Below are 26,702 nucleotides of genomic sequence, written 5' to 3'. Positions count from 1 at the left end.
TTCACCAAGGGTTGTAAGGTTTCCATCACAGGCAAATAAAAACAAAATTCCCTAGCAGTCACCGAGGCAGCCAAGAGCTGAGATGCTTCAGAAAACCTGAGCTTCATTCCCTCTTTTATCAGATAATTTCATTATACAAAGGGGCATATGTCTCTTAAAAGTATCAAACAGCACATTAGAACCGTGAAAGCCCGTCAGTCAACAAATCCTTTTGATAAAGATCAATCGCTCCCTGAATAAGAGGAAAACATAGTCCAGGTCAATCTGTCAGCAAACGCATTCAAAAATCTATACTCTGAATTGAGACAAGGAACTCTAATAAACTGAGATTACTTTCCAAGAAAATATTTGGGTATCCCTACAAGCCCAGGCCTCACACCTGACTGCATTTGGCATCCCCAGGAAGAATAGGCTAGTGATCCACGGAGGTGTGCAGGCATCTTTGGTTACTTCTGAAAGGCAGGCCTCACCTGATTTCCACCCGCCTGTATCACTTTTAGTAAATGGCACAGGGATGTAAATTAGTGGGGGAACTGGCTTGAGACCTGGGCAGCTCCGATTTCTCAAGTAGATTTTCTATTGTAATACAGGTACTCTGAAGATCACATGAGAAACCCAGGGTCTGGGATCTGCTTCAACAGTAAACTGTTTGCAAAGCCCCTCTGGAACAAAAAGGGCTTGTGCATCCAATCTGTCAGTTACAGAAGCCTCTAGATAGACCCATGAGGAAAGTAAAACATGGAGAAAATAGATTTGGACCGTCTTTGTAACCTAGGAGAAACAACTATCCTTGTCAGTTAATTGAGGTCCTGGCTCTGCTGCCCAGGAAGCACACAGGGGAAGAAGCTCACACTTACCGAGTCCCTACAGTGTATGCTGTGCAGGTTGCAACATTATCTCATTTAATCCCAGCACCACACCGAAAGGCAGATATCATTATACCCATGTGACAGAGCTCCTAGGAGGCATAGGGAGCCAGTGTTTATACCCAAGGCACTTAACTAGTGTCCACAGTGCCATTTGGAACCATTGTGTCCTATATATCAAGTCTGTCCACCAGGGTGACTGTCAGCCTCTGGCTTTTCCCTTAACTTCACAGTCCAGGGCCACACACCCACCATTCCCACTGATTCCCTTCTCAGTAGTTGGGCTGACTTCTGGGCAGCAGAGGAACTTCTGGTTTTGTATTGTTCTGTTTTGTTCTCCATTTAGTAAAAGCCCCTGGCTCAAGGTGTCAGCCACGTAAGGAAGCACAGGGCAATCTGAGCTGCACAGCTGGAAAAAACATTGACCAAAGCCCACAGTTTAGAAGCACATGAGCACAATATCCCCAGTCTGGGTAGTCAGACGGTCTACAAATTGGATAGGTGGTCAGAAGCCAGGGGTGAGGAGAACTGCAGGAGGCAAAGACTCTGTCCTAGGGTCAAAGAGACCAACCATGCCGGTTGAGAAAGACATGACTTAGATTTTAGAAGGACTGGATTCAAATAAGAATGCTGTAGGACTGCTATAGGACTTGGGGCACAGTAACTTACCCCCACTGAGTGCCAGGTTTCATCATCTGCATATTCAGGATAACGGCACCACCTGATGGAAGAAAAGTGAAGATTAAAAAAGAATAATGCATAGGAAACCCCTAAACCAGTGCCTGGAATACAGCAAGCCTTCAGAAATCCTTAGGTCTCTCCATTTCTCTTTCTATCCTCTTCAGGAAGAGACAATTGGACAGTGACATTGACCCTATAGCTTAGTATGAGAAAATACGTAACGACTGGTGGGGCTGACAAGTTCAGACACAGGGCACGGTGCAGCCCAAATCAGAAGCAGCTGCCACTTACAGACCATGACCATCCCTGCTTGGGAAGATACTGGGGCAACCAGGACTGATCATTTTGCTTCCTTGTTACCGCATCGTGCGACAGCAAGGAGAAGCACTCCGATGTTCATCCAGGTAGGAGTCTGACATGGTACTTGCCCAGGCCCCAACTTTAAACACAGCAGCTACACCTCCATCCCTATTGCTATCCCACCCTGGACGACAGCCACTGTCCCCACTCCCCACCCCACCAGTCCTCATCCCAGTGTTCCAGGCCATCATCCCTTGGTTTCAGCCTGAATTCCTATTTGGCTTTTCAGTGGTATAGCCTGACCTCATGAGACTAAAAATGAAGAATAAAGGGGGATTATATACACTGAAGTAGAGGAAAGAACTTCATCTTTACATGAAGTATGAGTGCATTTTACCCCTTTCTCCTTCTTTTCTCTCAATACTTTTGCTGGAAAGTGATTAAACTGGAGTCCTGGTCTACCCTCCTCCTGAAGTGGCCTTGGTAAGTCAGACTTCAGTTTCCTATTAGTAAAATATGGTCATATGAGATACCATCTCTCAGGTTCTTTCTAGTCAAGAATTCTGTGAGCCTTTTATTCTATTTCACAGGTTTATGTCCATCCATAAAGAGGAAGGAAGCAAAATTACAGGTTAGGAGGCTGTGTAGGAGGTGGCACTAGACATAGAGTCCTGAGTTCAAGACCAAGGTCAGTCACTAACTTGACATGCTAGACAAGAAGTGAGATACTTCTTTTTTGAGCCTCTCTCTCCCCAGCTATAAAAAAGAAAATTGATATCAGAATTGTTAAGGGTTCTTCAAAATCTAATATCCCAAAGCAGAGAAAATAAACCCTGATTTTAGGGCATAATTCATATTTCAGACCCTTTGCCAGGTGTTGAAATACCTTTGTGGGCAAAGAACTAAAAACTAACAGGCATGGGCTTTCCTGAAGCTCCCTAGTATTCCTGATAGACAATAGAGGGCACTCTTGGCATGTGTGCATCCAAAGGGTCCCCAGAGACCCTGGTGTGAGCTACCATGGCATATAGTTTTTCTGGAGCCTAAGTTTTTATGAAATGTTACTATAAAGGTTCTATCTGTCTCACTTGCCTGCCTTTTGCTTACTGAGCCATATTTAATCTCCATTTGGCCCTTGGTTCACCTTCCAAGAATTTACTAAATTCTGATATTTATCAGGAACTAATTTGGGGTCCAGTTCTCCTATATGCAAATTCTCAAGCAAACATCCATATAGATCTGATGTCCATCTCTCCTTTCCTACCTCTGCCCTAAGCATATTTTCACCCATTCTCTTACTTTTACCAGGTTCCACATTATTTTATCAAATTAAAAGAGAAATTTAAAATCCACAAAAATTGTATGAAATTCCAAAGTTTGTCTTGTTCAGATTCAAAAAAGTGCAGTAAGTGAATGCATTTGGGGTTAGCAGGACACATTTCCTAAAACCACATTTGTCCTTAAATGGTACTGTTCTCTTAGTGACCAGGGCATGGTCAACTACGTCTGCTCTTCAGTCAACTAGCCTTGGTTGAGTCACTTATGCTTCAGATTCCTTAGGCCTAAAACCATGGAGCTCTACTGCGTCATCTAGGCCACTTCCTTTGTGGACTTCTATGAATGCCATGAATTGAGTGGCTGCATGGTTTAGGTGAAGGGTGTGCCTTTCAAGTGGGGTAGAATCCATGCTTTGTCACTAACAAATGGTCTGGGGAAAGTTGCTTTCCTTCTCTAATCTTGCTTTTCGCATGTTCAAAGTGGGGATAAAACCACCTCCCTTCTGAGTTTTTTCTGATGATATAATGAGATAGTCCATGAAGGGCCAAGCACACAGAGAAAACATTCAGTAGGCATTAGTTCTCTTCTCTTACTCCTCTCTTACAATATAAGCTTGGTTTCACCCATCTGGATGTTTGAGCAGGAGCTACCAGTTACCCTATGCAGGATTCATTACTGTGTGGTCAAGGGTAAGGATAAAAGTTAGCAGAGGAAAGTAGGTGAGACTTTTAATCTGAGCGTCCAAAAAAATGTCCTGGGTTTCTCTAAAACAAAACCATGTTTAAAGGTTTAATTCAGAAGTTTGGACCTTCAGTGAAACAACCAGGAGACAGCTGTGGGAGTTAATTGCTCTTCAAGCACCCCATGGTCTTCTGCTACCCTCTCAGCCAGGGCAACTCAGGACTACCAGCCTTATCCATTTTGCTTAATTAATCCCTTTGGACAGAGATTCATTGAAGGTAGATTCTAGCAGTTTTAGAGCATCCCTACTTAATAGGCAAATAGCCCTAAACACCAATTTCACTTGATCTTTCAAATAATATGCTTAATTTGTGGGCATAAAGTGGCAGAAGAAAAAACTAAGTGGGTTAAGTCTTCTTTGAGTTGAGCAGGTGGAAATCCCTGGCACTTGGGGCCATCTGTTTGACCTGGTGAAAATGACAAGAATGTGCAATGAAACATAGCCTACTAAGGTTTGAAATATTTGTCTCTACAGCACCAAGCATGCCCCTTTTAAAAAAATTTTTTTATTAACATATAATGTATTATTTGTTTCAGGGGTACAGGTCTGGGATTCATCAGTCTTACACAATTCACAGCACTCACCATAGCACATACCCTGACCAATGTCCATCACCCTGCCACCCCATCCCTCCCACCCCCCTCCCCTCCAGCAACCCTCAGTTTGTTTCCTGAGATTAAGAGTCTCTCATGGTTTGTCTCCCCCTCTGGTTTCATCTTGTTTCATTTTTCCCTCCCTGCCCCTATGATCCTCTGCCTTGTTTCTCAAATTCCTCATATCAGTGAGATCATATGATACTTGTCTTTCACTGATTGACTTATTTCACTTAGCATAATACCCTCTAGTTCCATCCACATCGTTGCAAATGGCAAGATTTCATTTTTTTGATGGCTGCATAATATTCCATTGTATATATATACCACATCTTCTTTATCCATTCATCTGTTGATGGACATCTAGGCTCTTCAAGCATGCCCCTTTAAGTACAGATGATATGAAATACATGATCATACATACGATGGTGCCAGTAATTGCCCACAGGGATCCCATTTCCTATTGAATTTTGACTTTTCCATAGAGCTAGAATCAATGGTCACTTACAGATTAGAATGTACTGGACAGAATATTGCATTTTTGACAAATAATTTCAGCTAAGTTTCTGCTAAAGTGTTTCACTTTAAGAAAAAAAATCTTGACAAATTCAGCACTACTTTTAGCAAAACAGCGTGGCAGATTCAATCAGGGTTACAATGATGTTAAAATGCAGCAGCATTCAAAGGAGTATGGCTACAGGCCCCAACCAGGTGCCTTAATATACCAGACAGAAATCCAATGATACTTTTTTTTCCTGAAGTTGATATATTCCTTGTATTTTTTTTTCTTTGTGATTCCAAGAGGAAATGCTTATAATTATTTGCTCTCCATGTAATGATTATCACATTTTTTATTTCAGAGCAAACACCCCTGGAAATACATTCCTTGTGGTAACCTGAAACCCCCCATTTGGGCAAGATTCTGATTGATTTCAGCAGAACAAAGGGACAATTGCATCTCATTTGAAACCCAGATGAGGTGCTCCATATTTCATTCTAAATTGGGAGTGATGATGGTTGGGTGGCCATAACTTCAAGGGGAGAAATAAAACAACAATATTGAACACTGCTGGTGTACAGTGGCTATTTTTTGGGCTGGAACTGGTTAACTAAGAATTGAAAAGTCATCCTCTGGTAGCCTGAACAGGAACCTGCAGTCTGCAAACACTTATTCCCATCAACACTGCTCCAAGGAGGTGCCGAAATGCAGGGTCCCTCATTCCGATCTTGTGTCCGTCCTGGTATGAATTAACAGAGGGGAACAGGAAATGGATCAACACTGTTCATAAGTAAGGAGGCCAGGCAGGAGGGGAGGTCCTTCTGCTTTCAATCAAGAGAGAGGGTACAATCTGGGGCGTCATCAGTACATCTCAACCATCGGTAAACCCAGGCTTCTGCAGGGAGCAGGGCTTCTTTATGGATGGAATTACACACGTTGTGAGTAAGAATTATTTCTTGTATAGAATACCTGTTAGCTTACAGCAAAAATGGGGGTGGAAGGAAACACATGGAGTGGTAAAGTAAGCAACTCATACAGAGTGGACTCAACACTGAACTAGACAGAGAAATCATTATCATCATCATTATCAATATTCTTATTAATATTATTTAATAGTGATATTTTTCCCAGTTCCTGATCTGGAATACTCTGAGAGAGGAAGTTAAAAAAAAATAATTGCCTTTCATGGAGACATTTATAATCCAGGAGCTGAAAAACAATTTACTCTATGCCACTGGATTATTCGTGTTTTAGTGAGCACTGCTAGCCTTTCTTTAATATTGACACTGATCCTTGCTTTGTTGACATCTTGGGTAGCTACTATTAAGAGTTGGGAACTAATTTGCTTAATTTCAACCTTACTAATTCAATAAGCTTCCTTGTTTACTTTGCTTGCTCAGCAAGCCTTTGAAAAATGAGACTTTTAAGTGATTTCCTACTCCAGGAAAGATTTGTACATGGGCACTTGGTCTTAATCAGAGAGGGGATGGACTTGTCTGGGTGGATGTGGTTGGAGGGGCAGCCTGCCCAGCAGAGGCAGGGGTAGGAAACTGGAAACCCACCAGTGTCTCCTGGGTCATCTTCACAGCATGACTACAGGATTCTGTTCGAAATGAGTTCCCCCAACACTAAAAAACGCCCATATATAAATGCAAGCACAAAAGCAGAAAATACATTCTTTTTTTTTTTGGTTATTTGACATTTTATTGGCCACATCCCAGTTTCTCTCCTTTTGTGCACATCAGTGGGAGTTGCCTATGTTTTGAAGAGTATGTTGGAGATGAGCTGTGTCTGGAAAACTCATTTTTATTCAGCAGTTTGGTAGGTCAGCTTCAGAGCCCACCAAGATACTAGTCACCTCCTTGCTATAAACCAGGTGTATTTGAAACTATTACTTATTTATTAAACTACCATGGCCATTTATGAAATAGACCTAGCTTTTTTTCTCTACAAAGCATAACATAGTATTTAGAAATATGATAGATGTGCACATCACATAGAGTGGGTCTATCTTCATTAAGATATTCCCCAGGGCTTAGCATAATACCCTTCCAATGGATAGCAGGTGTTTAATAAATGTTTGCTGAATGAACGATTTGTGCAGACTATTGACAGGACAACTCAATTGGCTCTGAGTAAATGCTTCATGTACTCAGAAAATATCACCAGAACTGTGTCTATACAAAGCCAAAACCACATTTAAAAATTATTCAAACCAATTCTTTGTCAATACTTAAGTAAAACCAATGGACTATTTGTTCCCTAACCAGCCCTCAGCCCTGATTTTCAGGGTTTGTCTTTGTGTCCTATAAAACACAGACCTGGGGCAGGAGTCCCCATTATTCCCTTATACTTTGTTTGTTTCCATTATTATTTTCTTTTTGAAAGAGAATGTTTCTCTTGTAGTCCAAATGAGGGGTGGTCCTTTCCATTTCAAACTAATCATAACGGTATGATTGGAGAAGAATAGCCAGGCAAATTTTATTTTACTGGCCAAAAGATCAGTCCAATGTAAAGAGGAATTTTCTTGATTCTGGGGCCACAAAGCTGTGGGGGAACTCTTGGATGAAAGTCATAATCCAGCGGAGAAGGATGAAAGGAATTTAAAGGTGAATTTGGGGACTTTGGAAATTTAATACTGTGATTTGGTATCAGATTTAAATTCTTTCCAAAGCCACTGTGAAATCAAGGTGGGGGAGGGGTGACTTACAGAAAGTTGAATGTTATTAAAACTATATATAAAAGTATTTATCAGTCCCTTTTCCTCCCCAGTTAACACAATCCTTTAAAATTCTCCATATAAGATGATTGTATTTCATTGAGCTACATCTTTTAACAAATTAAAGGATTGTTGTGTCTAGTACTGAAGATAAAAGTATATATAAATGTGTAAAGCACAGGGTTAAACTGAGACGTTGTGCTGCCATTTCGTAAATCTGCAGATTCAGTACAACTTGAGGAGATAAAATACCAATGAGGCTGATAGTTGACCACATTCTTCCATGGTACAGACAAGGTAGATATAACAGGAAATAAATTCCCAAATGAGGGGCTAAGTGGATGGCTTCAACATAGCATGCTTCCATAGCCTGGAGATGTCTGTGCTTATGGGAGGTTTGAAGACATTCTCTTGTACTCCCAATGAGAGAACCCAGAGACAGGGAAAATAAAGGAACAGGGCTGTCTTGTAGAGCAATACCTTCAACAGAGTTGCAGATAAAGATTGCTTATTTTTCCAAGAGCTAAACAATAAGGTAATGTGTTTTTCCCCGGCAGGCCCAATTAGCCATTCTAATTTGTTAGTTCAGTGCTGGTAGAAGTGGTTGGTTTCAATGAAGAGAGCCCTCGGGGATGTAATACAGTACTACAGCATAATCACCCTGGTTTCCCTATGGTTTATGCCACCAGGGGTCATCCTTCTTAGCTTTAGGGGCTCTACAGTTGGAGAGATAATAAATTGTTATTGGGGTTAAAACTGCACAGGCTTCAGAAACAACTGAAGTTTGAGTCCTGCGCAGGCTCTCATTTTCACTCTCTCGAAGACTTCATGCCTTTATTGTAAAATGGAGATTATAACACTAATTTGCCTGGCTTACTTTAAAGAACAAATGAGGTAAATGTGGGGAGTGGTTAGTATAGAAATTAGTATAAGTAAGGCAGGCCAGTGTAATTTTAAATTCTCAGGAACATTAGGGATTTTGATCTTAATAGTTGATTTGATAACATCCCAGCCAGGTGGGTATCCAGCTTATGGTAAACTGTCAATGGGAAAGTTACAAATGAAACAAGCAAACAAAAAATGTTTATGTAAGTTTTCTAAATCACTTTTTATAGTTTTATTTGACATTTGTAATAAATTCTTTCTTTTTCTAGATATTGACTGGTTGGTTGAGTTTTGGAGATTCATATAGTGCTCAAATGATTTAATAACTCTGCCTTGACTGATTTATTTAATGGGATGTTTGCTCTCCGTGCATTGGCTCATCCACGTACAAACATAAAAAGGACCACGAGTTTGCACTTAACCAACATTAGAGTTAACTTTTTTCCAAAGCAACAGAATTTGACCTAGAAATTAAAATCTTTTCTTTTCCTTTTCAACTTAAGTTTCTTTTTCGTGAGATTTTAAACTATGACTTCCCTCCATTATTCCAGTTCCTTCTCTGAAAGCACCTATAACTCTGAGCTGAGCTCTATTTTCTGTCTTCCATACTTAGTATGTTCTTTTGAATCATTTCAATCTATATTCTTTTCCACTTCAGACTTCTCTCCTTTTGATTACCAGTTCACATTTTCCTTTGGAGTAATCATCTATCATTCCTGCTTTGCCCCATCTGTACATATCTCAAATGTACTCATAAGTGTACTTATATGCCCTTCTGAATTGAATTAGTTCTAGATTATAGTAGAAGACAGATTTCAAAGTATTTTCTGCTAAAGGGATAAATCTATGCAAAGACAAAACAAAAACAAGACAACAGAACACTCTTTAGGGTAAGGAGATACTTTTGTTTCATCTCAAGCATCACTAAAACTGGAAATGTCCCCAGGTTAGCTGAGTGTACACTGGGAAGGACAACCCCAGAACACTCATACCAACATTCCCCATGCCTATGCCCATGCGAGAGGTTGCCAAGGGGTCACAGCATTCTTTATCACCGATCCAGTATGAAACCATCACAGCTCTCCCAGCAGTTATGACCAATTGGAACTGGCACATGTTAAGAAATCCATTTGCCATTGCAAATCTATTAAAACATTTTTAGTTCGACAGTATCAAAATGTGTAATGCAAAATTTGTTTAAGCTTTCAAAGGAGTTTTTGAGGACCCCTGTCCTTAAGTGACGTTATTTGCCAGAAGCTCTTACATTTAATGTCTGTTGAGCAGTTTTCTTCGGTGTCCCCTCTGAGGGTAGGTAGTGATCATGGTGTTCCCCAAACTGCTGTTCCTGATCATATCTCTGCAATTGAGATTGATTTGTACTTGGGTGCTAATCCATGCTTACAGTGGTTTTCTATTTCCATCTTCCATCTGTTTTTCTTTAACATTTGTTCTGTGAGGCGGGATCCAAGACAATTTGGGCACATAATAAGTTTATTGAACAACTGATTTTAAATAAAAACAAACAAACATGGAGAGGTAAGAGACACAGAGGCACAGGAAAAACCTGTGTTTGTGGATTTGCCACTTGATAACTCATAAGAGCCACTTGTTGAGTGTTAATTGTGTACCAGTCCTTCATCTATACCGTCTTGTTTAATATCTCTGACAACCCCATGAGTTAGGTATAATTATTATTTCCATTCTACAGATGAGAATATTGAGGCTAAGAAAGTCTATGTTAATTGTCCATGATCACAAAGCTGTTAAATGCCAGGGCCTAGATTCAACCCAGATTTGTCTGATTCCAGAACCCATTCTCTTAACCACTATGCTTTCCTGCCTAGGATGTCAATAAAAATACTTTCCTTAACAGAAACAAACAGTCTTTTCTTATAAGGCATCAAGTCAATAATAATGTCCTTTCATATAATAGGTCAACTTTTGCTACAGAAATGGAGCCCGGGAGTGGTGTGCATGATAAGACTTTGAATAAACCTGCAGGCAAGGAAGGCCTATCATTCACCCAACAGAAACATACAAGAGAATAAAGAGAGCCTAGAGCAGGGTGGTTTCATATTTTACATTGAAACAGACTATAATTATGTGTGTGTACAGGTAACCTCCATGGCCCCTGTTCCCTACTCTCTTATCTATTGCACTGACCCAGGAGAGGATCCCCCCATTAAATGGTTAGCTTTGGGAAGGTTGAACTATGTTTTTTCTAGGAGTCCTCAAGACCTAGCACAGTGACTGGTACAGGGCAGGCATTGAAAAAAATGTTCATTGAAAGCAGGAATGCTTAACGCAAGGGGTGCAAGGGAGAGGGGAAAAAAAGAAGAGTGGGGAAAGGAAAGCAAGAAAGGAAAGGAGAAGGAAGAATAAAGAAATAAATTAATGTCCTTTAACATCCTGCCCTAGTTCCATAGTGGAACCCTTCTATCTGTGAGTTTACCTACATGGACCTCTGTCTATTATGGACTGGCAAACTCCTAAGAGTTGCCTACTCTGGGCTTTTTTGGCCCTTCTGTTCCACTAATTTTGCAGTTAAGACCACCTAGTGTTCATGGGCACTTTGCTGGGAAGGGAGAAATAAGGGATGCTGGGGGAGATCCAGTTGGTAGGAGGTGGCGGGGGGGAGGGGTTCTGGTGTTTTCCAGGTTGGCCTGTTTCACCCCGATCAAGCTGCTGTTAGAACAGCATCTGGAACCCCAGACACTAAGGATCCTTACCAGGGGCCCACCTCTATCCAGACCCAATAGTCTTAGGGGTCCAACAGTCAGTATTGGCTACATGTGGCCAAATGGAGATACCTGCCTCACTGTGACATCGTCCTATCCACATGTCACAGCCTAGATGTGGTTTTCTCCCTGTAAAATAGGTCCTTTCACCTCTGACCCACATGAGACCATCCTTAACCTTTTATCCACTATGAATTAGCTTTGCTTTAAGAAGCAGGTGCTCTGCTTTCCAGACAGATTCTCATAAGTCACACCTGCAATACAGTTTTAGATTTTCCCTAGCCTCTGAAGCCCCCAAGCTAGCTGTCCCTCCATGATGTTCTTTCTTTTTAATGACACCACCATTCACCTACTTGCTCTGGTATCATTCCTGACTTCTCTCACTTATATCCCATATCCAGACCATCATCAATCCTTTCACCACAACATTTGAAATGCATGTCAAATCACCTTTCATCCCATTTAGTATTATTATCCTATTCCACATCACTGTTGTCATTCAACTACTCCACTGAGTTAGACTCCTAACTAATCCCACAGCCTCTACTCTTGACCTCTTCAAACTACTCTCTATGGAGCAGCAGGTGGTCCTTTTTAAGACAAAGTCAAATCATAACACTTCTCTGGTCAAAACAGCCTACTGGTTTCCCTCATCTCACTCAAAGTGAAATCCAAAGTACTTAATTTGTCCCACAGACCCCATACAAGCTAGCCCATATTTACCTCCTTAGCCTCCTACCAATGTCCTTACTCACTCTGCTCTTCCACACAGGACCCCTTGCTCTCTGTAGACATGCCACACACTTTCCACCTCAGGGCCTTTGTGTTTGTTCTTCCCTTTACTTGAAATGCTCTTCCCCAGAAATCTGCAGGGTCAGTCTTTTACTTAATCTTGTTCATTGTCTGCTCATTGTCACCTCCTAAGAGGTTACACACTTTCCCATTCCCTGATCCTGCGGAGCTTTCTTTCAAAGCACTTATCACCATTTTTTGAACATGCATTATCTCTTCATTGAGTAGAAGGTACAGGAGAACAGGAATTTGGTGGTGGGTACTAGAGCACCTTAGCACAATGCCTAGAGCACAGCTGGTGTTCAACAAGTATTTGTTCAGTTAGCAAAAGAATAAATATCCAGAGAGTTTTCCAGAGGAATTAGTAGAAGGCTGGAGTGGTTTCAGAGCATCAGAAGAAGTGAGGCGAGTAGCTCTTCTTACTAAATGTGCATCCCCACACCGCTGTACTGCACCAGGCCTGAGCCCCTGCTGGTTACAATGAAGCCTTTGTTGGGCAAAACCAAGGTTCAGAGAGGAGATACACATGGGTCTATCTATACCTTTGCCCTTTGTCCCACAGGCATGAGCAGGTGATTCCTGCCTCACAATCTAACAACTCTCAGTAGTAGTAATAGTAATAATGAGCTCAATCCCCCAAACAGTGAGGCAAGTAGGCTCTTTTTTTTAAAGATTTTTATTTATTTATTTGACAGAGAGAGAGACAACAATAGAGGGAACACAAGCAGGGGGAGTAGGAGAGGGAGAAGCAGGCTTCCCGCTGAGCAGGGAGCCCGATGTGGGGCTTGATCCCAGGACCCTGGGATCATGACCTGAGCCGAAGGCAGACGCTTAATGACTGAGCCACTCAGGTGCCCCACAAGTAGGCTCTTTTAAAAGTTAAACTCAGGGGCGCCTGGGTGGTTCAGATGGTTAAGCGTCTGACTCTTAATTTTGGCTCAGCTCATGATCTCAGGATCATGAGATCAAGCCCCGCGTCAGGCTCTGTGCTGGGCCTGGTGCCTGCTTAAGATTCTCTCTCTCTCCCTCTGCCCCTCTCCCCTAAAAAAAAGTTAAACTGAGGCACTAAGACATAATGATGAGCCCAAGGTCATACCAGCAGTTGGACAAGAATTTAGGATTAAAATCTAGACTTCCCTTCTTTTGGGTGTTGGCTATCAAAAACATTATGCTTGGAGCTTGTCCAAGATTCATGGATATTTCGTTCAAACAGAAATGAAAGAGGGCCCCTAAAAAATAGACTGGTTTGTTAACTTTCCAAAGTTGTGGTCATTGTGTATGATACGATAGATGAGTTTAAGCGATCAGAACATTAGCAAACCTCCCTTTGGGTTTCTCTGACTGCTTCTCTCTGTTTGCAGACATAATATTCAGTTTCCCCAAAACATCTCTGGTTACTGAAAGTAAATTTTGTGGGAAAATGGTGACGATGGTCAAACAAAGAGTTAACACAACCCAAACAAAAAATCCAGTTTGAAATATTTTTACAACGTTCTTTACACTCGAGAGCGGTGGAGAAAAAACAGGATTTTAAGTGCTGCTCTTTTTCCCATTAGGTTGTCTGCTTTTACAGGTGGCAAGTTTCAGTGAGATCTAAAGGCAAAAGGCTCATGCAGAGATGGTCTGGAGCAGAAACACCTGACCTGCCTGACCTCCTGCCCATGCATACAACATAATCACTCACAAAATAGATACTAAAATAATGTTAGCAGCCGCCTGGCCTAAACTAATAAAACTGAGCACGTTGAGAGTGAAGGCAGAAAGCCTGTCCTTAACTCACCCCCTTGGGCCTCGGCATTACTTTTTCCCTGGCCTGAATCAACGGAGCTCAAACCAAATGGCTGTTTGCACCTCCCTGCTTTTCCTTGTGTCATTTTGACACTCTGCCCCCCCCCTCCGCCCCCGAACAGGGCCTGACTCAGTGAGTTTAAATGCCCTTCTCTTTCTCACTCACCACATGCAAACTTTAATTAAGGTTGTCTCTACAAAAAACCAACATAACTTGTTGAGAAGTGAAATGGCTAGTCAAATCACTGGGCTTGGGGCCATGAGAGGAGGGATAGGGGAAAGGTCAGAGGGGGTCAGGAATGACAGCAAAAAACACCCTAAGTATCCAGCCAGGTTCCTTTTCACAGCACCCTCTTCTTCTGGCCGTAAGCACCAAGCCTTTTCCTTGCATTCTAGAGAACAAACATTTCTTCACTAGGGTAGACGTACACTGCTCTGAAGCCATTCTGTTCCTATTGCACGTAAGTTCCCTACATTTTATCATCTCTGTGCTATCCATGTTAGCAGGGGGATTGCTAATCTCTCAGAAAATGTTCTCCCTCATAAAACAGAAATCAGAAGCTCAAAAAGTTAATACCAAGTCCATAGCTTCAACAAAAGATTAATTTTAAACATTTAAATAAATAATAAGTGTAATTAAAAAAAAAGACTAATTAAAAAACTTAAAGGCCAAGCGGGGAACTTAACTTACATTTCTCAACTTCAAAGTTACGAAGACATGAACCAACTGAGAGGCCTTCCAGGTGCTAATCATCAACTAGGTCCTATTCACATGGTGAAAGAACTTTCAGACCCCATTTCTCCATCTTGTAGCTTAAGTAGCGTATACAATAGTGATCATGGAATGAGTAAACGGGGTGGCTCCTTAGCTTTGCAGTTTATTAGCTTTACGCGGGAGCTTCACTGCTTCCATTACTGTGGTCCAAGGACACATTTCAAGCTGGAGCTACAACATTCCCTTCAGACTGCAAAGAGAAAAGAACAAGACCAGAGGCTGCGCAATGTCCACAATAGCCAAACTGTGGAAAGAGCCAAGATGTCCATCGACAGATGAATGGATAAAGAAGATGTGGTATATATATACAATGGAATATTATGCAGCCATCAAAAGGAATGAGATCTTGCCATTTGCAGCGACGTGGATGGAACTGGAGGGTGTTATGCTGAGCGAAATAAGTCAAACAGAGAAAGACATGTATCATATGACCTCACTGATATGAGGAATTCTTAGTCTCAGGAAACAAACTGAGGGTTGCTGGAGTGGGGGTTGGGGTGGGAGGGATGGGGTGGCTGGGTGATAGACACTGGGGAGGGTATGTGCTATGGTGAGCGCTGTGAATTGTGCAAGACTGTTGAATCACAGATCTGTACCTCTGAAACAAATAATACATCATATGTTAAGAAAAAAAAAAAAGAAGATAGCAGGAGGGGAAGAATGAAAGGGGGGAAATCGGAGGGGGAGATGAACCATGAGAGACGATGGGCTCTGAAAAACAAACTGAGGGTTCTAGAGGGGAGGGGGTGGGAGGATGGGTTAGCCTGGTGATGGGTATTAAAGAGGGCACGTTCTGCATGGAGCACTGGGTGGTATGCACAAACAATGAATCATGGAACACTACATCAAAAACTAATGATGTAATGTATGGTGATTAACATAACAATAAAAAATTAAAAAAAAAAAAGACCAGAGGCTGCGGTCAGAGAGAACACAGAGGCAGAAAGCATCACAGCATTGAGAAGGGCAACATAAGCCATTCCTCGGTCTTGTGTACATGGTCCAATCACTCTGCTGAATGTACTGGAGCAAGCAACCCTCCTTAGGAACATGGCTCATGAATGTTCTGATTAAAATCTGACTTTCTGCAATGTTTCAAATAAGATCGACAATGGGCAATGGAACTGATCCTATCAGTTATAACCCAAATTTATTGGGCTTCAGCTACAACATGTCCAGCCCCCAAAATAGGACGAGTATAATGAAAACAACAGCTTTTCGCTTGCTGCAATAACAATAATAATAGATAACATTTATCAAATGCTTTTGTGCATTTTACATATATTGTCTAATCCTAATCGTTACATTCTAAATAAATATATATTGCTTAAAATTTAATTAGGAATTCTCAAGGATTATTGCTTTGAAAGGGGTAAACTATCTGAACTCTTGTGGACTATTGTTTTGAGAAGAATGATTTGATAATAAGTTTAAAAATTATAATGTAGGGCACCTGGGTGGCTCAGGCATTAAGCGTCTGCCTTTGGCTCAGGTCGTGATCCCAGAATCCTGGGATCAAGCCCCTCATCGGGCTCCTTGCTCCGCGGGAAGCCCACTTCTCCCTCTCATACTCCCCCTGCTTGTGTTCCCTCTCTTGCTATGTCTCTCTCTGTCAAATAAATAAAATCTTTAAAAAAATAGAAAAATTATAATGTATTCTTTTGAACCCCAAACTCCAATCTTAGCTATATTAGTATAGAAATAATCATACAAGTTTACACCATAATTTGTACTTTGATATTTATTGTTGCACCACTTACAAGTGGGAATACTGTTAATAACCTGTTTATCATAAGCATTTTTATAACTAAATTATGGAATATCCATAGCAGAGAAGTTAAAAGCATAGGCTCTGAAGTCAGAAAACTCTGACTGGATTTTCGCTCTACTTAGCTGTAAGAACTCGACCAAGATCCTTCACTTTCACAAATTTGTTTTTCCACCTGTAAAAGGGGGAAAATAACATAACCTATCTATCGGTGACTGTGAGTGAGACTTTAGTAGGATAAAGCACAGAAATCACTTAGCACAGCACCAGGCATGTAGTGAGCACTCAGTAAGTGTTAGGATTCTTTCTATTGTGATTATTATAATCACATCATGGACCACTATGCAGCTATTAAAATGATGAAGCAACTCAACTTGTACTGGCATAGAGAGATGCCCATCACCATAATGTTACTAACTAATGTTACCTTTCTTGCTGAATGCTCTTCCTCATGCCCAGACCCACCAGACTGCAAATTCTATGAGGGTATGGACCACTCCTGCCCTGTTCTTCACGATATCCCCAGGGCCTGGACAAATGCCTAGCACACAGTAGCCACTCCATTAAACTTTGTTGAATGAACAAATGAATAGACGAGTAAAAAATAAATAAATAAAACTTGAAGTGTTTATATGTATATTTAAAAGTCAGAAGCAAATACAACAAACTGTTGACAGTGCTTTTCTTTGAGGAGGAGAATTAGGGGAGGAAAGTAGATTTTCATCTACACTTATATTTCTTTATTATTTAAAATTATTTAATCAGGGAATGACAAAAGATGTTCCCATGTCAAGATTATAAAAACCTAAACGATCCTATGAAAAATGTATATGCTTATGGGCAGAAACTAGAGAAGAATGTGCACACAGAAATGGATAATCTTTAGGTAAGTTGTATTGCATTTTCTCTTTCCTCTCTAATGCTGTTGTTTTAAAGTATTTTAAATAGATTATATTTAAGTGTTCTAAGAAATAAACTCTCAAAGAAGGGTAAAATGCATTTTCTATAATTTTACCATAAGAATATACATTATTGGTTTTATATTCTGAAGAGAACTTTATTACTAAAGTTACAGAATTCCTTATATAAATTTTGGAAAATGCAGAAAATAAATTTTTAGAAAAATTCTTAGCATTTCAGGGTAATCCACCTCTCATTACAATTCTAATGTTATCCAGACAGAGTTCAAATTGAAATGCAGAGAGGATGGAATCACAGAATTTACAGTTAGAAGACTGGAGAAATCTTACAAAGTTAACTAAGATCATGTCAATTCTACCAGAGATACACTGAGCATCACCCTCCTTTCAAATTGATATTCTGACTAATTGGCTTGTTACTACCCTAGGATAAATAGGGCACTCCCTGAAGGCAGGAATTCTGTTTATTTTGCTCCTTTTTCTCCATTTTTTAAACTTCAGTGCTAATTACAGAGCCTGGCACATTGTTGGCATTCAATTTATTTATTTTTTATTTTTTTAAAGATTTTATTTATTTATTTGAGAGAAAGAGGGAGAGAGAGGCAGAGACAGAGCATGAGCATGAGGGAGAGAGGCAGAAGGAGAGGGAGAAGCAGATTTCCCACTGAGCAGGGAGCCCGATGTGGGGCTCCATCCCAGGAACCTAGGATCACGACCTGAGCCGAAGGCAGATGCCCAATGGACTAAGCCACCCAGGTGCCCCTCAATTTATTTTTAAATGAATGAATCATCTTTTGAAATATAAGGAAGACATTTAAAAGCGGGAATAGAAGAGAACAGAGCAAGTGATAAGAAAATAGGAAGAGAGAGAGAGGAGGAAAGAAGGAAGGAACTATTAGTTGGAAAGAAAGAGAAGAGACAGGATGAGTCAGAAAGTGCCCTTTCTGTCCTCTTTATTTCTCTTCTCTGTGAGTACAGTGGTCAAACAAGAAGTCATGCACACCAGGTCTTTTTTCAGAGGCTGACTTCAGTAGCAGCGAGGCAACACTTTCAGAATTTATTAGCTTCTGGAAAAAAAGGATGAGACTTGAAGAGAGAGCCTAGAACAACATTTATCCTGGACCTCGGTCTAATCTGAAGCTACACATCCGGGAAGGTAGGAAGTCAAAAGGCCCAATTCAGCCTTTCAGCTGTGGCAAAGGGCAGATAGCTTTATAAATAGCATGAAAAGAAAAAGACAATAGCTAGTTAAAACCGACACTTAATGTGTTTAATAAAATAAATACAGACATAAATCATGCCCAGAACGAATGAGCATGAGCCACAGGTTATTTAGCATAATCATGCATTCTAAAAAGATTCTTCCTTTTTTTCCCATTAAAAAGATGGGAGGAGGAGGGTAAAAGTGAAGGGGAATAATGAACTATATTTCTCTAAGGCTTTTGGTTTTCTGTCCATTTTGATCTCCCCCTGATGTCCCCGGCAAATCCATTTTGGAGGGGCAACAGTAAAATTATTCAGCATTTTTGAAGTCAGCTTGATTCTTAAATCCAATAGGACTAAAGGAATATGCACTCTCTTCTCAAGTTGTATACCCAGCCTGGAGGTAAGAAGAGTACTCAAAGAACTGTATGTGAGAGTGTGTGTGTGTATGTGTCAAGGAATGGGAATGAAATCAAGCTATACATTAGGGATAACCATATCACGGTTTCCTTTAGGATAAAATTCAAAGTTCAAAGTTCAAAGTTCTTTCACCATCTGTCTCCTGCTTGCTAACACAGCCTCATCCTCTCTTCTCCATCCCATGCATTTAGGCTGACCTTTTCACTGTCCTCTCAAGAAATCATGCTCATTCCTGCCTTATACATGTGAACATGCTGTGTGGGAAGTGTTCTTCCCAATCTTATATACTAGCCTATTTCTGTGCATACCCTAAGTCCCAGTTTATAAAACACTTCTGTTCTTGAGCTTTCCCCAAACTCCCCAAAAAGCATTAGTGACAGATTTAGTTGCCTCCTCTTCTGTGATCTCACAGCTCTTTGATCATATGTCCACCACAGAGTTTTATCATCTGTTCATGTATATTTACAAGTATTTCTTTCCCACTAGACGAGATTCTCAAGGGCAACAGAAATCTTATTCTCTTCCCAATACCTAAGTAATGCCCGGCACAGAGGAGACACTTAAAAAAGTGTCACATAAAGTACATTGATAAGTATTCAGACTTGGGCCTTCCAAGGAAGATGACTTTATGCCACCTCAGCTCTTGAGATGAAGGGAATGATCCTGGGAGAAACACTTAGGCATGACTGAAGTCTGGCAGATTGACCATACAAATAATGAGGAAGAAAATGTAACAATCAGAGGTGGTAAAAATAAAAATAAATGGCATGGCCCATTTGTACTCCCTACAGCTTAGAACTGGGATAAGGGCATTAACAGGACTTGAGAGGTAGCACAGTCCACAGGTAAGTAGAAGAACAGACCACGGATTCAAATAACAACTTGGTCCCTTGTTCTCAAGTGAAATAACACACTTGGGTATGATCACACTTGGGTGTGATCTTGGGGGAAATAAATGAATCTCTGTGCCCATTTTCTCAACTGTAAAATGTGTCTGGTGTGAGGATAAAATAACATTAACAGGTGTAAATACTTCCAATTGTTTCTGGCATGGAGATACACAAATTTATAACTCACTGCACCAGTAAAATTCTAAACTCCAAAGTGGCCAAGGTTGGAAGCAATATCCAGCTGAAGCACAAAGTTCAACAATCTCACTCCCAAGCTGGATCTTCTCTGTTTGTTCTCTACCTGATGGCAAGGACTTAAACTATGAGACAGCTAAACTTCAAAAGGCAAGTTAATTTTTTGTTAAAAAAAATAAGCTATGTAGAAAATTGAACTCTCTGAAAAAGAATAGGCAACATGACCTATTGGTGTTTTGTGAAAGCTTTAATCTATGCTATAAGTATATAATAAACTGCGGGCATGATTTATATGCCTGAGGCTTCCATGGTCTATATGATATTGCTGAGGAACATGGTGGCAGAGACCTCCCAGTGAATGGGAGAATGTCTCTTGCTTCCCCTGATACATAAGCTGAACTCAGGGCAGTCAGGGCTGACATACTGAATAAGGTTCTGCTATACTTCAAAACGGGTTTGTGTTTACACTTCATTGTGAGATTTTTTTTTTTTAATGGTTTGAAATGACTCAGAGGAAATTATGTAATGTTTATGGAGACACGTGCTAGAAAATAAACCAGGAACCACAACTGTAGTGTTAGAGGTAGTTCCTGAATAAGCCTTCTCATTTTTTTATTTACAAAGTGTGTTTTAAATAACAACCAGGCAATTAGAGAAGTTCCAGTTCTGGTAACGGCAGAATAGCTTGAATTGGAGTAACCCTCTTACTGATGACAACTATAAATTTTGGACCCCCCCTCAAAAAAAAAAAAAGTCACTTGGAAGGCCTGCAGATAAGCCAAAAGATGTCAGTTATTGAAGGAGATATGAACTTTTAAAGATAAAATGTCAGTTAGGTTAAGAGTCACATTTATCCAACTTTTCCCCCAAGGGCACTTCCTACTTTGCATGAGAATAAGGGATAGAGCTCAGACTCCTGGACTGAGGATTTGGAGGTTGGATTTTGGGTTGCCAGTGCAGCTGGGAATTAAGGAAAGATATCCTGGAAAGGAGATAGCCATGGAAAAAAGAGCACATACCTGTATAAAAATTCCACTCAAATTCTTGGCTGACTCTAAAATTATGAATGTGCTGGGCAAGACTCCAAGGAGATATCAGGTGAATGTACACCCAGAAGCAAAAGTGCTGAGCAGAGATGTCAGCAGGTAAAGTGCTAGGGGAGACAACTTAGAGTTCAAGTTCTACCAAATTAGAGGGAATTATTAAACACCTCAGCTTCCCATTAAAGCCTCAGAAAGACCATGCCTTGGAAGTAAGGACTATATCCCAGGACTAAGGGCTGAATCCTTAGGACTAAGGCAGAACCAAAATAAATCCTCCCTAATAAATCCCTAAAACCAGGCCTCTGTAGAAATGAGATAATCTGTATAATTCAGTATTTGCTAAAACAAAACTCTCTTTAAAGAAAAATGAAAAATCTAGAATCTCTATGGTGCATCTTCAATAATAAAACATATTGATGGGATGAGCACTGGGTGATATACGCAACTAATGAATCATTGAACATAACACCAGAAATTAATGATGTACTGTATGTTGGCTAATTGAATTTAAATTAAAAATAAATAAATAAATCATATTGTCAAATTTAAAATAAGAAATTACTTGATAGGCAAGGAAGCTGGAAAAAGTGAGCTATGATTCAAGAGAAAATATAGTCAAGGAGACCTATGGATGATAAAGATATTGAAATTAACAGATAAGAACTTTAAAATATTTGATAAATATGTTAAGAAATGTACAGGAAAGGATAAATATAATAAATTATGAAATAGAGAATTTCAAAAAAGTATGAAAACTCTAAAAAGAACCAATTAGAAATCTTAGAACTAAAAAATAAAATATCAGAAAACAAAATGTTATTACTAGACTATGTAGCAGATCAGAGATTACATTAGAAAGGAGCAGTGAACTTGAAGTCAGGTAAATAAATATTATTCAAATCAAAACACAGAGAGGGAAAAAGATTGAAAAGTAAAGAAAAAGAGCCGTAATGACTTGTGAAACAAAATAAACTAAACTTTTGTGTCATTAGAACCTCAGAAGGATGACAGAGAGAAAACAGAAATGTATTTGAAATTTCCCCACGCTGACTAAAAGCAAAAATCCACCGATCCAGGAAGGTAAGTGAAATCCAAGCAGGGTAAGCATGGAACAAAATATGGAATATTTCTCAAAAAGATTATATATTGGGCCATAAAATCAGAGTATTTTCTCTGGCTACAATGGAATTAAATTAAAAAATTAATTAACAATAAGCTATCTAGAAAATCTCCAAATATTTAGGAATTAAAGAACATGTATAAATTACCACATGTCAAAGAAGAAATCACAAGGAATATGTGAAAATGGTTTTAACTGAAATATAATAAAAACACAATAAATCATAATTTGTGACATGGAGTTAAAACTATGCTTGGAGAAAATTTTTAGCTTTAAAAATGCCTGTATTAGAAAAGTAGTTAAAAGTTAAACCTAAAAAATATGGGGAAAGGAGAGAACAAATTAAACTCAGATTAGGTATACGAATGGAAATAATAAAGATGAGATTGGCAGCCAATGAATTAGAAAACAGTCCTCCTCTCAAAAATTAGATACAATCTGGAAGCTAAAGTTATTTCTTTGAAAGGGTGAATGAGTTAGATAAATGTCTACCAAGAATAATGTATACACACAGAGAGAGAGAGAGAGAGAGTGAATATATATTAGCAATAACAACAATGAAAGTAGGAGACCTCACTACTCATAATAGAGAAATTAAAAAATAATAGGGGTGCCTTGGTGGCTCAGTTGGTTAAGTGTCCGACTCTTGATCTCAGCTCTGGTCTTGATCTCAGGGTTGTGAGTTCAAGCCCTGCATTGGGCTCCACATGGAGCCCACTTAAAAAAGTAATAAATAACAGAAGGATATCATGAACAACTTTGTCAGTAATTTTGACAATAACATTAGATGAAAACACAAATGGAACAAAAATTCCTAGAAAAACACAATTACCACAAGAAGGTATAGAAAATCTGAATAGCTCTTAAAAAAAAAAAAGAAAAGAAAATCTGAATAGCCCTGTATGTATTATAGATATTAATTTTATAATTAAAAGTCTTCCCTAAAAAAATAACTCCAGGGCCAGATTGCTTTACTGAGGAATTCTACTAAACAATTAAGAAGAAATTATAGTGATTCACTAAAAGTAGAAGAGCAGAGACTATTACCTAACTTATTTATGAGTGCAGCATATCCCAGATACAAAATCCTAAAAAGCACAATACAGGGCACAAAATTACAAACCATTATTTTTTCACAATAACATGCAAAAATCCTTAACAAAATATTATCAAATCAGACCTGCAATATATAAATGTATAAGCACAAACATATACACACACAACATAATATTAGCAAATCAAATCCAGCAATATGTCAAAAGATAATAATACATTGACCTATATCAAAAGCATAATAGCGGGAGCAAGATGGCGGAGGAGTAGGAGACCTGGATTTCGTCTCCTCTCAGGAATTCAGCTGGATAGGGATCAAACCATTCTGAACACCTACAAACTCAACAGGAGATCAAAGAAAAGAAGAGCAACAACTCTCTGAACAGAAAAGCGACCACTTTCTGGAAGTCATATTCTATCCCTTCATAGTAGTTACCCGTATTTTTGGCATATATATATAAGTTGTTCTCTCTTTAAAATCTTGAGATAGTTTCTTCTAACAGATCAAAATATACTCTAAATCTCTAGTGTAAGGTTTTTTTCTACTCCCCTGCCTGATCACATTCTCTCCCTTTTTTCTTTCTTTCTTTTTTTTTTTTTTAATCCTCTTCTTTCTTTTTTCAAACAACTTATCAAATCCTTTTTTAAAATTTTTTATAATTTCCATCTTTACAGTCATATTCCATCCCTTCATCATATCAACCCTTATTTTTGTACATATATAAGTTTTTCTTTCTTTAAAATTTTGGGAGGGACTTTCTTTTAACAGACCAAAATACACCCAAAATCTAGTGTGTGGCACTGATCTATAATCCAGCCTGATCATATTTGATCACATTGTTTTTGTTTTGTTTTGTTTTGTTCTGCTTTTGTTTGTTTTTATCTTTATCTTTTTCTTTTTTCTTTTTTTCTTTCCTTTTCTTTTTTCTCTCTTTCCCTTTCTTTTCCCACTGCTTCAGGTCTTTTCTGATTTGTTTAGAGTATATTTTCTGGGGACGTTGTTACCCTGCTAGCATTTTGTTCTCTCATTAATCTATTCTCCTCTGCACAAAATGACAAGACGGAAAAAATCACCTCAACAAAAAGAACAAGAGGTAGTACCGACTGCCAGGGACCTACTCAATACGGACATTAGTACGATGTCAGATCTAGAGTTCAGAATCATCACTTTAAAGATACTAGCTGGGCTTGAAAAAAACATGGAAGTTATTAGAGAAACCCTTTCTGGAGAAGTAAAAGAACTAAAATCGAACCAAGTAGAAATCAAAAAGGCTATTAATGAGGTGCAATCAAATATGGGGGCGCTAACTGCTAGGATAAATGAGGCAGAAGAAAGAATCAGTGAGATAGAAGACCAAATGATGGAAAATAAAGAAGCTGAGAAAAAGAGAGATAAACAACTACTGGATCACGAGGGCAGAATTCGAGAGATAAACGATACCATAAGACGAAACAACATTAGAATAATTGGGATCCCAGAAGAAGAAGAGAGAGAGGTGCAGAAGGTATAATGGAGCAAATTATAGCAGAGAACTTCCCTAATTTGGGGAAGGAAACAGGCATCAAAATCCAGGAAGCACAGAGAACCCCTCTCAAAATCAATAAAAATAGGTCAACACCCCGACATCTAATAGTAAAACTTATGAGTCTCAGAGACAAAGAGAAAATCCTGAAAGCAGCTCGGGAGAAGAGATATGTAACCTACAATGGTAGAAACATTAGATTGGCAACAGACTTATCCACAGAGACCTGGCAGGCCAGAAAGGACTGGCAGGACATATTCAGAGCACTAAATGAGAAAAATATGCAGCCAAGAATACTATATCCAGCTAGGCTGTCATTGAAAATTGAAGGAGAGATAAAAAGCTTCCAGGACAAACAAAAACTAAAGGAATTTGCAAACACGAAACCAGCCCTACAACAAATATTGAAAGGGGTCCTCTAAGCAAAGAGAGAGCCTAAAAGCAACATAGACCAGAAAGGAACACAAACAATATACAGTAACAGTCACTTTACAGGCAATACAATGGCACTGAACTCCTATCTTTCAATAGTTACCCTGAATGTAAATGGGCTAAATGCCCCAATCAAAAGACACAGGCTATCAGATTGGATTAAAAAACAAGACCCATCGATATGCTGTCTGCAAGAGACTCATTTTAGACCCAAAGACACCCCCAGATTGAAAGTGAGGGGGTGGAAAACCATTTACCATGCTAATGGACACCAAAAGAAAGCTGGGGTGGCAATCCTTATATCAGACAAATTAGATTTTAAACCAAAGACTGTAATAAGAGATGAGGAAGGACACTATATCATACTTAAAGGGTCTATCCAACAAGAAGATCTAACAATTGTAAATATCTATGCCCCTAACATGGGAGCAGCCAATTATATAAGGCAATTAATAACAAAAGCAAAGAAACACATCGACAACAATACAATAATAGTGGGGGACTTTAACACCCCCCTCACTGAAATGGACAGATCGTCTAAGCAAAAGATCAACAAGGAAATAAAGACTTTAAATGACACACTGGACCAAATGGACTTCACAGACATATTCAGAACATTCCATCCCAAAGCAACGGAATACACATTCTTCTCTAGTGCCCATGGAACATTCTCCAGAATAGATCACATCCTAGGTCATAAATCAGGTCTCAACCGGTACCAGAAGATTGGGATCATCCCCTGCCTATTTTCAGACCACAATGCTTTGAAACTAGAACTCAATCACAAGAGGAAAGTCAGAAAGAACTCAAATACATGGAGGCTAAAGAGCATCCTACTGAAGAATGAATGGGTCAACCAGGAAATTAAAGAAGAATTAAAAAAATTCATGGAAACCAATGAAAATGAAAACACAACTATTCAAAATCTTTGGGATACAGCAAAGGCAGTCCTGAGAGGAAAGTATATAGCAATACAAGCCTTTCTCAAGAAACAAGAAAGGTCTCAAATACACAACCTAACCCTACACCTAAAGGAGCTGGAGAAAGAACAGCAAATAAAGCCTAAACCCAGCAGGAGAAGAGAAATAATAAAGATCAGAGCAGAAATCAATGAAATAGAAACCAAAAGAACAGGAGAACAGATCAACGAAACTAGGAGCTGGTTCTTTGAAAGAATTAACAAGATTGATAAGCCCCTGGCCAGACTTATCAAAAAGAAAAGAGAAATGACCCAAATCAACAAAATCATGAATGAAAGAGGAGACATCACAACCAACACCAAAGAAATACAAACAATTATAAGAACATATTATGAGCAACTCTATGCCAACAAATTAGATAACCTGGAAGTAATGGATGCATTCCTAGAGATGTATCAACTACCAAAACTGAACCAGGAAGAAATAGAACACCTGAACAGACCTATAACCACTAAGGAAATAGAAGCAGTCATCAAAAATCTCCCAAAACACAAAAGCC

This window comes from Phoca vitulina, unplaced genomic scaffold, assembly GCF_004348235.1.
Source record: "Phoca vitulina isolate PV1807 unplaced genomic scaffold, GSC_HSeal_1.0 scaffold25, whole genome shotgun sequence".
Taxonomy (NCBI): Eukaryota; Metazoa; Chordata; class Mammalia; order Carnivora; family Phocidae; genus Phoca; species Phoca vitulina.
Note: the sequence above shows the minus strand (reverse complement) of the source record.